The sequence below is a fragment of the Tamandua tetradactyla genome, chromosome 22 (assembly GCF_023851605.1).
Source record: "Tamandua tetradactyla isolate mTamTet1 chromosome 22, mTamTet1.pri, whole genome shotgun sequence".
NCBI classification, from domain to species: Eukaryota; Metazoa; Chordata; class Mammalia; order Pilosa; family Myrmecophagidae; genus Tamandua; species Tamandua tetradactyla.
The window spans coordinates 42,780,606-42,791,719 of NC_135348.1; the positions used below are offsets into that span (position 1 = coordinate 42,780,606).

The following is an 11,114-nucleotide window of genomic DNA, read 5'->3' on the forward strand; positions in this document are numbered from 1 at the left end:
GCACTTTTCTATCTACAATTCATGAAAATGAAAGCATTCTGAATTATTATAGACCTGTTTTCCTTTGAGAAGTAAAGAGTTCTCCACTATCAACTGCTTGTTTTTTTTTTTTTTTCATTTTAATTTAAACCTTTAGTATTTTCAGGCTGAAGTCTTGCACTTATTTGTATTTTAAATGATGCCAAGGTAAGCATTAAAACAGTACAGTGAGTGCCTCTCTTGTGAGGAAATGAATATACAATTCCAGAACTACTTTCAATTAATGACATTGATAGGGACGCCTGGGCATGGGCTGTGTGCTTATCTGTGAAGCAGAGACACAGCACCCTGGCCAGCCAGTGCCCAGTGCCCAGTAGTGCCCAGTGCCACTGCAGGGCATATAGGAGAAAAAGAACTATAGACTTAGCAACCCCATCAGGTGGGGAAAGCAAAAGAGTAGGAGCAGATTTCACTTCAAAGAATATCACTAGAGTTTAAAATAAAAGGTGAAATCATAGAAATCTTTACCAGGGTAAACATGTTAAACAGACCCTTGGATTAAAAAAAAAAAAAAGATGGTTATGCTTTTTTTCTACCCATCTACAAAATAAATAGATAGTGCCCGAATAATACATGAAAAAAAAAGAGACAAGAAAAGTTGAAACATATGAAGAATCTGGGATTTTTTTCTTCACTTGACTCTAAGGAATAGAATTAGCAGCTTGCATTTTCACTGAAAGCTGTTTAGTTTTCAGCCGTCTTGGAGAAATCTAAGAATAGAAATGGAATATAAAAGAACCTGTAAGTGAGCATAGTATAATATGGAAGTTTTTGTTGTTAAGCACAAAACACTCATATTAGTCTATTTCCCTTTGAATCTTTCTGCCAACTCTTCTTTTCCTCTCTTATGGCTGCTGTGGATTTCCACATTCAGTTTCCACCAGCTGCTCTCTGCATGTGCAATCATTTCATATCTCTGGGATAAAGCTTAATCTTTTACAGTCAAGGAGTAATTAATATGGCAAATAGCTCTCCTTTTCCAGGACAGTGGTATGGGGTCAGGTCTGCTTCCCGCCTTAGGAAAAACACTGTGTTTGTTGGTACTGGAATTCTGTCAGCTACAGAGAGACGTTGGATCCCATTTCTTCCCTTTTCCCTCACTTCCTCCAACCTTCTATCATAGATCCCTTTCTTTCCACATTAATTTGAGTGCATGGCAGTAAGATACAGTGTCTGACACAGAAGTTGCTACAGTGATCTAATTTTTCAACCCACGAGAACTGGAAGCTCTGACTTCTAAAAAGTAAACTATGCCTTTCTACGAACGGATTCAACTTCCTAAAGCTTATTTTTGTGAAGATATTCATAATGATTCTTCATTGTATGAACATTGGCTGGGATTTTGGAAATTCTAAAGAAGATTTTTTCATCAATAATAGGAATATTTATTTAAAGCTGTCTGAAGATCTTTTATGTGATAGCATATATTAGTTTTAATTGAAAATGCAGTTAAATGAAGACCCAGATCAGCACTATAGTTTAGGATTATTTTTCAGTGGCAAAGGATTAAGGAAAACATGTTTTCACTCTTGTAAAACTTCCGGAGAATAAATATTCTGTGACAAAATGTTCTGTGTTATTTATCAAATGTGTAGTATTGGTATTATACGGTTCTTGGTACATCCTCCACATCAACTCCTGTGAGACCTCTCTCGTTAGCTGTGAATCCTCTGAAATGAGGTATCTCTGAGTCATGCATATTATGTTTTCTAAAGTTGAGAAACTGTCATTAGTAGAGGAAGTTGGCAGGGAGAGAGAAAGAAAACATTTTTCTGCCTACTGTCATCCGCCGAAGTCAACGGAGAAAGGAGAATCTTTACAAACCTCATAGGGCCCCCCTAAGTGCAGCAAGACAAACCTTGCACATCTTAAGGGATATGATTCCAATGAGCCACTTTACTGCTGGAAGTACAGGTTTCATTCCTCACGTGGTTGATGTGGTTGAAGTCTGAGAAGAACCCATCAAATCAGAACAACTGTCACATCAAATCAGCTGTGTAACCAATAGTAAATCAAACATCCAGATTATCATTTTGTTTCCTGCATTCGCAACACAGTTTCGTGTGTTCAAGAGTAGTCGTGTTAAATGTGTTCATCTCAATCCACCCACACGAATATTTTAAAGAAGATAACACTAGAGTTTGTTATCTTTGTTAGAACAGTAAACATTTTAAATTATGTTCTCAACGCCTTATACCACGCCTGCATTACTGAATGATTTTATTTGCTCAAAACCTGTCTTCACTGAACACTATGAATTTCACAAGTCTAAGCACTGCGTTTAGTGCTCCATGCATGGCATAGTGCTTGCTACACTGCAGGCATACGGTGAAATCTTTAAAGGACTGGAGGTATTTTGGGGGTGCTAGGGTGACCTGCACAATTTATTTGACTTCAATTATACCACAAAATATCTTACTCTGCAGGAATTCTAACTTTACCAAAAGAACAACATAGCCTAATTATATTGCCTTAAAACAGAATTAAGAAGAGATAGCTATCATTTTGAAATAGTATGCAGATATTCAATGAGCTTAAAACCTTAATGGTAAATAAAATGCATATAAAAGACCTTGAACAATAAGACAATAGTCAATCAATAATCAAAGCCTGTTCTCCAAAAGTACTTATCACTAGATTGCTGAAATACATTTTTTACTCAAATATAAATTGCTTTTATAAAATAGTAAACACTAAAACCTAAATGCTTACCTGGTAGAGTTAACCTGTCAATAAATCAAAATCCCCAAAGGTCATTTTTACTTAAAAGTTTGCAAATATACGAGACTGCTCTATTATTAAACATTGTCATCAATTTATTACCACAGATTGGATTTGGAGAGGATGACTGAAGCCTGCTGCTATGCCAAGGAATAACTGTTTCTGTCATCAGAATGGATAGTAAACAAGCAATACAAAAGTACAGTTGTGTAAACAGGCTCAAGATGAATGGTTTGCACACTGTTTTCCTTTCACTGGCCCCTTTGCAAGGTCAAATGAGCCCTTAGACCACCTACTCTCATACCAACCACACACAGGCATGCAGACTTTAGAGTTTTCCTAGAATTTTTTTTCCCTAAAAACCTGACTTTTATCATTTTAAGTTTTAGGAAAATTAAGATGAAGGGAAAACAATGGAAAGCAGGAAAGAAGAAGCCCCGGCAAGCACCAGAACCCGGAATGTATTGTTCAACAATGTAATTTACATACATAGCTCATGAGATGCTTCAAATTTAGGTCTAAAATCAGTGGTGGGAGCTCTCTGGAAAGAAATACCAACTCTATTCTGCTTCTCCAAATGCCGTTCAATTTTTCTTTGGAAATCCTGCATCAAAAAAACAAAAAAATGCTGCACCAGCAATTGATATTTATGAGTTCAGATTTCTCAGCAATGAAGCACTTGAAACTTAGAGCTCACTTTAAAATAATCCTATTTTTTCAGTCCTACCATTTTCCACAATTTTGGTGATGATTTCTGAAGAGCTAACAGAACTACTGAGCTGAAAGCTGTTGGTTCTTTGATTATCCCCTTTGTTTCCTAGCTTTATTCTCTTCCCCTAAAAACCACCTTCCTTCCTTTATTTTATTTTTTACGAAGGGGAGTTACTTATCTTTAGGCTAATGGAACAATTTTATTTAAGAAAAATCTATTTGAAAGGTTAAGAAAAACACATTATTACACTGTGCTAGTTTAGCAACTGGAAAGGATTATGTTTCACTATTCTATGAGCTTCATTTTCAAGCTTGCTGTCATATTAGAAATGATTAGTGTTATCTTAGAATCCACAAACCTGTCCTTTATAGGAGGATTTTCAAATGTCCTATTTCTCTTGTATAGCTATTAGCTAATCTTGTTAAGCAAGTTTTTAAATGTGTGTGTCCAAAATGCATTTTCCCCTTAAAGCTAGAGAAGCAGCAGTAATTCAGTTTATCTTGCAAAGTTCTGTGAATGTTCCAAAGGGCTCCTTTCCAAGAGAGATTTAAAAATTAACTGAGTACCTCCATAGAAAAGAGGTCTCAACAGAGCACAAGGCATAAGACAGAAATATCTCAGTATCTCTAGAGCTAAGGCTATTTTCTGCTTTTGTTGCTAGGCATGTTAGCATTTTAGAGATCCTTTACTTCAAAAGGATTTTCATTTTGCATTTCTTTGGGTTGTATGTTGCAGAAGAATAAAAGTCTGTTTCCATCTACCACAAAAACCAAATCGTTTACAGTGCTTGTTCCTCTTTCACGACATTTCAAGATAATAAACAACTTTTGTATTCTGTCACAGAGAAAATGTAGCCTTTTGAAGTACCCTGAAAAGAAAGTGTTTTAGAAAATGCGTGCGACAAGAGAAACAGTTCAAACCACCAATTTTGGGTGTTGCAGGAGGATTTGACAAGCAGTCCGTTAAGGATGTAACTACAAAGAAACATGGACGCTAAGCAGGACAAATGAAGGCAGTTGGAAGCAAAATAAAGAAAGCGAAGCCGTTCAAGTTGGGCCATCGTGTTAAGAAAGAAGCAAAAAGCCTTAAAATAAGTACACATAACATTACAAAACAAATGAAGGCAATTTATTTAATAATGATGCATAATGAAAAATATGAAGTTAATTTTTCATAGTACTACATATTTTATTTCTTGAGAAGACAAACATTAATGAGTACATAAATAGATTATTTCAAATCTTTTAAAATTCCCTATTGATTCCATTAAGCAACCCAGAAATCAATTTGATAGGGAGAGGGGACTTGTGCTTTGTTTCTTCTTCACTATATTTTATTGGTATGTATGTGTATATATACATAAAGAGATTATTATATCTATAAAAACATATTCCAGTATAAGTATATGATGTTAATTTTCCTCATCAGCTCTGCTAGCTGATATGGAGAAATATACATATCGTGATTTATATTAAAATGACATATTTTTCAAAAGGAGTAAAAATAAACATAATTTTTGAGTGGAAGCAGGTTGCCAACTATGAGTCCATTTTAAATTAAATCAAATCATCTATGCGAATTGTATTTATTAAAGAAATAATGTTATTACTTCTCTAATATTTATATAACAAATGCCCATGAAGGAGAACTAGAATACATCAAAAATATTTTAAAACTTTAAAAATCACTATCCAAAAACAACTCATAAAAAATGGCTATTTTCTCAGTCTCTCTTCTATGCACAGCTTATTGTTCTCAGTTTTGACTTTGTTGTTCTAGTTTTGTTTGTTTTATATTCTTGTAATCATATATAATTTGTATTTTCTTTCTCTCTAAAGCTTTTAGCATAAACATTTTTCATACTAGTATAAATGGGTATAAAAGGTATTTCAGTGAAATATACTCACATCAAGTTAGTACAGAATGTTGTACTTATTCTCCTATGACTAAATATGCATTTTTGTCTGCTTAAGACTTTAGTTCTGTATGAGCTATACACTGACACATGTGGTAAGGACCTATCAGACCTTGTTAATATAATTCACAGTATTGCATGTATCAGTACATGCAACAAATACAACCTCTTAAACAATAGTCATTTAATGGTCAATGATAATAGTTAATTTTCCACATTTGTGTTAAGAGAGTATTTAAAAGTATAAGAGCAACCAATGTTGAGTTGCATTGTCTATGAGTAAAGGTGAAGGGGAGGGAGTCTAGATCATCTAGGGTTTACAGACAACTGTAAAGACATTGATTTATACTCTGAGTGAACTTGACAGCTTCTGCACAGTTTTGAATAGAGGAGTGGCATTAACTTACAGATTATAAGGGTCACCCTTATAATATGCTATTTTAATGCTATTTTGAAAAGAGAATGGAAGCAGGGAAACCTATTAGGTTGTTTTTGCAGAAATCCAAATGAGAAATAATGGTGGCTTGGACCAGAATCATACTAATGGAGAGGTTAGAAGTGATAATTATGCGTAAATGTTGATAACAAAGCCACTGACTTTTACTGATATGTTAGACAAAGGGTATGGGAGAAAGAGATTAGTCAAGATCAACTCCATGGTTTGGGTGTGATCACATGCAAAGGAGATGTCAACCATGAGAAAGAATGGGAAAAGCATATAACAATAGGGATATTGAAGGAGAAAAGAAAAGATTGCAGAAGTTTTTAGAGGAAGTTTTGTGAAGAGGTTTGCAGTTAGATTTAAGAGTGTAAAAAATTAACATGCTTGAATACAGATTAAAATGGGTTAGTTGACAGAAAAAGATGGTGATTTATGAGACAAAGCGGACGATTGATCAGGCTGCACCCTAAACCACATCACGTCAAATGGTATCTTGTACTCAAATGGAGGGTCTGGCTTTAGATAGGCATTTGGAGAAACTGCGCATATTAATTGGCAAAAAGGCAGAGAACATGGGTCCATGTGCTGGTGGAAGAGTAGATATGTTTGTGAGAGCTTGTAGAAGTTCACTTCTGATACTTTTATTTTCTCACTAATATTTGCAGCAAGGTCATCAGCTAAAAGTGAGGCTAGAAGAAGAGTTGTTTTCGTTTTGAAGATTGTAGCACAATTTCAGGTAAGTACAATTCCCTTGATTGAGAGCACTTCTTCAGCTAATTTCTGCCACCCAGATTATGTATAATTTCACAAAGTTAAACATTGTTTTCAAAATGAGGTTTGAAGATGGATCTTTTTGTCTACCTCTCATTCACGTCATTATTTAAGCTGATTTGAAGCTGATTGAGGTTAATAATCAGAACTACATATAGTTCTTATATAGTTCTTTCAAATTTTTGCAGAAAAGAATAAAAGTTGGGAAGATAGGTAGACAATATCCAGGAAAGGAGTGCCAATTCAACAATTTACTCACTAACTTATTTCTTAACTCACTGTTTCTCTGTGTGTGCATGTGGTTGGAAAGGGCTGTGTAGGATGCATGCAACCCATATGTATTTGACAGTTTTCACTGGCGCAGAATTTCAGGTTATCTATCTATGCACGTAAAATGCAGGATCATCTTAGAATTCAATGAATTCCACTTACACTGGGAACATATTGACCTCTGGGTGGGGGTGGAAGACAGTACCTACTTATTAGAATATGAGACCAATGTGGCCCTCTGTCTTTCTCTAGCAATACCTAATCACCACAAAGGGAATCAAGGTTAGCTCCTTTGTGTGCCCCAGTCTGAGCATGTTCTTGGTCTTCGCCTGCAATCTGGTGGGTGTGAGTGTGCTGTAAATAAGAGGGCTTCAAAATGCGACTTCAGTTACAGTGTTGGCCCAACACTTGGAGGTTGGGCTTTAATCAGAAAAACTGGAGTCTTTTATAAAGAGACTGAATTTCGGAGGACGAGAGAAGCCACGGGAGCAGGCAGAAGCGAGAGGTCAACGGAACCCAGAAGGGAAAGAACATGGTGCCATGTGCATCGCCATGTGGCAGAAAAGCCAAGGCCCAAGGATCAAAGACATCAACCCCAGAATGCCGCAGTCTTCCGGAAGAAAGCTTTGTTCGCTGATGTCTCGGTTTTGTACTCTTCTTCTTCTCACAACAGGAGCCATTGTCTGAACAAGCCCATTCTATCATAGTTGTTTTAGAAGCTATAAAACTAAAACACCCTTCAAAACACACATTAAATAAGAAACTAAGCTTATGAGGCATAGGAATAAGAAGTCTTTCACTATTCATTTGTTGCTTAGCTCTTAATTTTCCACAAATTAAATTTAGGGGCTGGAATTTTCCTTCTTTGACTTTAAAATTCTGAAGACAGTTTCAGCAAAAGACGGTCCCAACATATATTTTGTGCCAAGCATTAGTATTTATATTATTCAAGAGACTTTTCTTAGCCAATATTTTAGAAACATTTAGAAAAATATTTAGAAAAGAACATGTAGTTTCTTTCTGTGGAAAGTATTGAGTATGTTTTCAGAAATTTGAAAATAAGAGTAATCTATAAATCATGCAATTCCATGTGCTGAGAGAGAAAAAAGCACAAATAGTTTTATTTTCTTAAATTTTATCCAGCAGTTTAAAAACTCCATATTTCATTTACTTTTGTCATTATTTTATAATTCCTGGGTCATTAATTTTTTTGGTGGTTTTTCTTTACTTACTTATTTCTTCATTCAAAAACATTAATGTTAATAATTTTTAAATTGCAAAGCTAAGGTTTCATAGCCACTACTTTAAAAATATTTAAATTGTCAATCATGTAAAATGCATGAGCTCATTATAAATAGTTAGGTTGCAGATACTAGGTATTATTATAAAACCAAACATATTCAGTTTTTAAAGCTGAATTTCAATAAAATACTAAAATGCAAATTAGAATCATAAGATTATCTACAGCAATATGAATTTTATAATCATTTATTTAATTTTTCCGTTTTAACATGCCATTTTTATCTTCATTGGTACAAGGACTTGTGAGAATTTTTTCATATTCCTATTATAAGTTTTATTTGTTTCACTTAATAAAATTTTATAAGTAACTATGGAAATAAAATGAATTTAACTCAGAAAGATATTACCTGCTGAGATTAAGTATACTAGTGAGATGAAATGTACTACTAATGGAAATTGGGAAATATTAATATATTAGTAAAGGCAAAAATTTAAAATATATGGAAATGACATGTTATATACTTTAAAGAGGCATATATTATGCAAATGAAAATGTGAAATATTTATGACTTGTCCACTGACCCACTAGACAAGAGTTTTAGAATACATTTAAGAAAGTCACTATTTAGTTTCCTAGGCTATTTGAGCAAATATCATGAAATGGGTTAGTTTAAGCAATGGAAATTTATTCACTCATCATTTGGGACTGGGAAAAAGTCCAAATCAATTATTCATCAAAGTGTTGATTTCTCCGCAAAGACTGGTGCTCTGAGGCTGACCACCAGCAATCCTGGGCTTTTAGTCTGTCACACAGCGAGGCACGTGGAGGCGTCTCCAGGTCTCTTCTTTCTCTTCTGGATTTTGTTGATGTCCAGCTTCTGGCTACTCCCTCTGTGCCTTTCTCTCTGTCTGAATTTTTCTCTCCTTATAAAGGACTCTAGTAATAGGTTTAAAACCCATCCTAATTGTGGGGACCACACCCTCTTAACTGAAGTAGCCTCATTGAAAGGTCCTACTTATGATGGATTTATATACCTAAGAATGGATTAGATTAATGAACATGTTTTTTTCTAGGGTCCTACAAATTAAGCAAAACACTTGTTGGTTTTGTGTGCAGTTCCAGGGGTTCAAACCATCAGACAAAATACCTTTCCACAGATCTTTCCAGGCTAACTGCACCTCCAATCATAACTTCAATGAAAGTGAGGGCTGGTTCCACGTTCAGTCAAAATCTCTGGGGACATGATTTATGGAAGCACAGAATTTTTACAAAAAAATTGGTTTCTTTGTGCCCAGGAGTTCATTTTTCAATTCATCTCTTTCCTCTTGCATTGCCCCAGTTTGATTAAAGTGGGTCACATCTTAATTGAAGGCACCTCATCAAAAGATCCTCCTGACAATGGGTATATACCCACAAGAATGGATCCGACTAAAGAACATGTTTTCTGGGGTACATATAGCTCCGAACCACCACATTATGTAATAATGGCAGAAAATAATTTAAGAAGAAATGTATTAGTCATACATAATATTATGTATGATTAATAATATAGATTGTACAGTTCTCTTGGCAACACTCAATAATTCATTGTACATTTCACTTACCACATCCTGAGTGTGTTTCTTAATCACCTTTTTCTGCATGTGTCCATGTTGGAATAAAAACTAATTCATGGAGACAGTCTAAAATGATTAAGGTGAAACAAAGAAAGAGAAAAAAAGAAGGAAAGAAGGAAGGGATAAAGATGAGAAGAAAGCTCATGCACTATTTACATTAAGGAGTATAGGACGCATGACACTGATTGCCATCAAAATATATTAATGTTATTTGATATTTAAAATAGTATGCAGCCTTACATATTATTCATTTTCATAATTAAAGGACCATAATTTTGTTCTTTACTGTTATAAACTATATAGAGAAAAGTTACCTTCATAGATTATCTGAATAAGTTCTATTCCTTGTGGGTCAATGGAAGATAATAAATTAACTGATAGGAATAAATAGAAGCAGAAAATGTCTTGAACAAGATCATGTAACTACGTGTGAATATTGAATGCTTAGACATTTTTATGTAATATACTATTATCATAAGTTTAACACATTTAAATTTAAAAGATCTCAATAATTTAAGGTATGCTATAGAAATCATATTTGAAAAATTTGTTAATGGGATGGTATTATGTACATTTTGATGACACGATTTATTCTTAGCTAGCTGTACCCCTATCTGCTTCAAAGTAATTAAAATTGTTAGAGTTGCTGGGGAAATCATGGATATATGCTCAGGGCATCTCCCAGGTCTGCCACTTGCCTTCTTTGCTATTGTATGATGATGTTTCAGTATGTTTCCATTCCACAACCTGGGGGAGACGTGAGGTAGAATGAAATGGCCTGAGTAGACCCCAGAACTGGAACCCAGGAACAAGCATCCCCAGATGCTAATCGGGGCTGGGTTTCTCAGTGGCAGAGCCCCTCCCCATTGGGTAGATAAATACTTCACTCTCAAATGGCTCGGGGCCACCCCCCTTCAATGCACTCTAGAGTGTGTGGAGCTGCCATCCACCAACACTCTCCTAAGCAGTTTGGCCTCCTCAGGAGACTGGCAACAATGGAAGCTCTTCTCCTGCTCTTTGGGCCCATTGTGTTGGGTAAGTAATAAAGTGGTCATTTGCAGAAAGTTCTATTGTGTCTGAGCCTGTGTTCCCAGATGCACCATGTTACAACTCATTGTACCAGAGTAGGAGTGTAAAAGGCCAATAAAGCACTAATATTCAGATTCTACTATTAAAATGATATTAGATTGGAAAAGCAAGCATTGCTAAGGACAAAACTACTTTTATACCTTTTTATGTCTCCCTTTAACCAATCAACATTCCCTCTCTGTGACCCAGACAATAGAGGAAAATTTTAGGATGATGAGAAGTAACAGGACACTGTGAGTCTGGGGAATTATAGGTAAAATACCAGGCAGAGAAGCTGTCAGATATATGTCCTAATT

The 11,114-nt window shown here is 35.1% G+C and overlaps 1 long non-coding RNA gene across 1 annotated transcript; it reads right to left on the reverse strand.

Annotated features, from left to right (window-relative positions):
* Window positions 1–606: 606 nt before the first annotated feature.
* LOC143666151 (uncharacterized) lies at window positions 607–9,817 on the reverse strand. The gene is made up of 3 exons (XR_013167418.1): window positions 9,718–9,817; window positions 3,250–3,364; window positions 607–749 (listed from the first exon to the last, which is right to left on the reverse strand). It is a non-coding gene; the product is annotated as an uncharacterized LOC143666151 (long non-coding RNA).
* Between the last annotated feature and the right edge of the window lie 1,297 nt (window positions 9,818–11,114).